The following is a 3238-nucleotide window of genomic DNA, read 5'->3' as shown; positions in this document are numbered from 1 at the left end:
CAAGGATGTTAACCGTTCTCTGATTACCACGTGCACGCTCCAGACTCAAGACAGAGCAGATCCGAAGTTAGTGAAATGCCCTCTTGGAGAGCATCCAGCCTGAGACATAGCATTTTCTCAAAAAACGAGGAGAGCGTGATTTGAACAATTTAGTGAGGTGAAAATGTGTCTGAATTCCGGTTTGTTTCGCTCCGTGGCAACAGCTGCAGGGAAGGGAACAGGGCGAGCGCAGAGGTTCTGTAGTAAGAGCGTGGCTTGCTTTTACCCCCTGAATGTTTACTTATTTTATGTATTGCTTACCTAGTGTGCATTTCTTGGTTTGCTTATTTTCTGCATGTGTTTTGGAGGAAGGAAATGGAAAGGACAATGGTCTCAGGAAGTGAGGACTGGACCACATACAGAGCAGTGACCCAGGGCACCGCTTATGGATGTGTGATTGTTACTGCTGGTCAGTGGCGGGTTCTGGGCCGGATGTTTCCAAGGATGACTCACGATTGGGAAGCAGCAGGACTGCTTAGTTCCAACGAAGTGCTAGTACAGATCAGAAGAAATGTGTTTTATTGTTATTGCTTGGGGCTTTCTTTTATGGGTGTCAGATAAGGAGTCTGGCTGCCAAGGGCACGGCACAGGTGGTTCAGTTTTGACTGACAGGCTTGGTTTATGCAAGCTTTTGCTCCCTTCTCAAGATACCTCTGACTTTAATCTTATGTGCACCAACTTCTGCATAGACGTAAGACCATAAATAGGGAGCTCCCCTAACAGTTCACTCAGAGGAAACCCCAAAGCAGGCTATGCCACATTGCCCATTTTCTGTGGTTCTGGAAGCGGGGAGGTAGGAATGTATTTCAGGGTGTGTTTGAACAGAAACCAAGCAGGTGCACACAGAGCTGGGTGCAGATGGAGGCCGTAGGCTGCTCACAGGTTTCTAGTGGTGTTGTTCGGACAGGACTGGGTATGGTACGCAGAGTTTAGGGTCTCAGGCAGCCAAGGACATTATTAGAAGTTCCTTGAAGACAGAGATTACTCAGACCTTTCTCTGGAGGTTTTCAGGCCCTAGGGACATCTTGTGGCCATTGACACACTCTCTGGTGAATGGAAGATAAGGTTAGAGCAGCTAGCTGATTGGTGGGGGCTGAGTTCGAGGTGAGTGTGCAGTCCTCAGTTGCCTTCAGTAGCTAAGGAGAGTGATTGCTTCTCAATACAGCGTATCTTCATAAACTCACTATTTTCTCCATAATATTTAGGTTGCTCTGTTATAAACTCACTATGTATTTAACCTGACTTTGAACATTTGGTCTGCTTTTTGATTTGTTGAGACAGGGTTTTTCTCTGTAGCCATGTCTGTCCTGGACTCATTCTGTAGACCAGGCTGGCCTTGAACTCAGATATCTCTCTGCCTCTGTCTCCCTTGTGTGGGCCACCACTGCCTGGCTTGATCTTTTGCTTTTTAGAAAAGATTACACACTGTAAAGTTCATTTATTTTTACGCGTATGGATGTTTTATATAAACACATGTCTGTGTACCGTGTACACATGGATGCCAGAAAAGGGCCTTGTATTCTCTGATGCTGGAGCTACACACTGGTTTGAGTCATTATGTGGGTGCTAGGAATTGAGCCTGGGTCCTCTAGAAGAACAGCCAGTGCTTTTAACTGCTGAGCCATCTATCCAGTCCCATCAGGTACATTCTTAAAAGGGATTCCACAGTTTAAGCACTGTCAACCTGTACATTTTAAGTACTTATAGACAAATATTCCCCAGCCCCTATCCCTGAACTGCCTTATGTGTGCATACATGCACCTGTGCATGTGTGCATACATGCACCTGTGCATGTGTGCACCTGTGCATGTATGCTCACTGATGTGGGTGTGTGTGGAGGTCAGAGGCTGTTGCCAGAACATCTTCCTCAGTTGATTCTCCACCTTCTCTCTTTTTTTTAATTTATCTCTTTTAAAAAAAAAAAACTATCTTTTCTCATCTTACATGCCAATCCCAGTTCACACTCCCTCTCTTCCTCCCTGCTCCGACCCCATCCACCATCTACTCCACTGAGAGTATAAGTCTTCCCATGGAGAGTCAACAAAGTCTAGTGCATCACTTTGAGGCAGGACCAAGACCCTCCCCCCCCCCCATATCTAGGATGAACAAGGTATCCCTCCAAAGAGAATGGGTTCCAAAAAGGCCAGTACAAGCAGTAGGGATAAATCCTGGTGCCACTGCCAGTGGCCCCACAGTCTACTCCAGCCATACAACTGTCATCCACATTCAGAGGGCTTAGTTTGGTCCTATGCTGGCTCCTCTGCTGTCCACCCAGAGTGAGTGGGTGAGCTCCCATTAGCTCAGGTCATCTGTTTCAATGGGTTTCCCCATCATGGTCTTGATCCACCCACTAGAGGACAGAGGCAGCGAGCATTGCACAGAATGGCAAGGAGAAGGGAGAGCCACAAATGTCACAGGGAAGAAAAATGTCACAGGTAAAGTAACACAGGCAGGTAAGCACAATGATGCTGTCCATCCTGCCCAGAGCACAGCCAGGCTAAGGCTGCAAATCAGCCAGCAGCCAGAGGGGCAGACGTAACTGTTCCTGCATCTCAGAAATGTTCAGGCCATGAGGCAGCAGACGTCTTGTCTTAGCCACATCCCTGCAGGTGTGGGCGGCAGTCAGGGTCCAGACAGGATACACAGCTCTTTATGTTACACAAGCTGTGATACAAGACAGTCGGTTCCATTTGACAACCTGAACCAATTAGTGCAAGAGAAACAATTTACCTCGTGATAAATAGAACTTAGTCGGAACAGACAGAGCAAGTTCAAGCCCACAGAGAGACAAAAACGTGAGCAAAGGGAAAGGGAAAAGAAAGCAAGAAAGCAGAAAGACCAGACAGGTTCTTGCTATCAATCTTTATTTATGATTGCTCTCCGGGAAGTGTTTCATTTTTGAAAGCCAAGCCTTAAACAAGCAGCACACAGGGAAACGCTCCTGCTGCATCGCAGTAAGACTGTTCGCAGAATATTAACGGAAGGTCTACTTGTGTGCAGCAAAAGAAACAAAAACTAAGCAAAGACCAAGAATGGTAGGCACAGTACGCGTGCAGTCCTCACATTCAGCTCACGGTGATACAGTTCAGTGGGAACCCAAACACACCAACTGCGTCGCAGGGTACAAGTCCTCGGTGAAGATTTACCAACTTAGTGGAGAGAGTTGAAATGTGGCCTCGTGGCTCGGATATCCTAAAAG

At 47.0% G+C, this 3238-nt stretch overlaps 1 protein-coding gene across 2 annotated transcripts in view; it reads right to left on the bottom strand.

Moving 5' to 3' along the window:
• Positions 1 to 2892: 2892 nt before the first annotated feature.
• The window catches only part of Sh3bgr (SH3 domain binding glutamate rich protein), a 31564-nt gene continuing 31218 nt past the window's right edge, over positions 2893 to 3238 (bottom strand). For both annotated transcript variants that reach the window (XM_050162126.1, XM_050162127.1), the window contains exon 8: positions 2893 to 3231. The gene's annotated coding sequence lies outside the window, so the exon portion shown is untranslated. The remainder of the gene's footprint in view (positions 3232 to 3238) is intronic.

Source organism: Alexandromys fortis, unplaced genomic scaffold, assembly GCF_014885135.2.
Source record: "Alexandromys fortis isolate MF-2015 unplaced genomic scaffold, M_Fortis_MF-2015_v1.1 scaffold_128, whole genome shotgun sequence".
In the NCBI taxonomy this organism is placed as follows: domain Eukaryota; kingdom Metazoa; phylum Chordata; class Mammalia; order Rodentia; family Cricetidae; genus Alexandromys; species Alexandromys fortis.
This window is presented reverse-complemented; position numbering and strand designations above follow the sequence as displayed.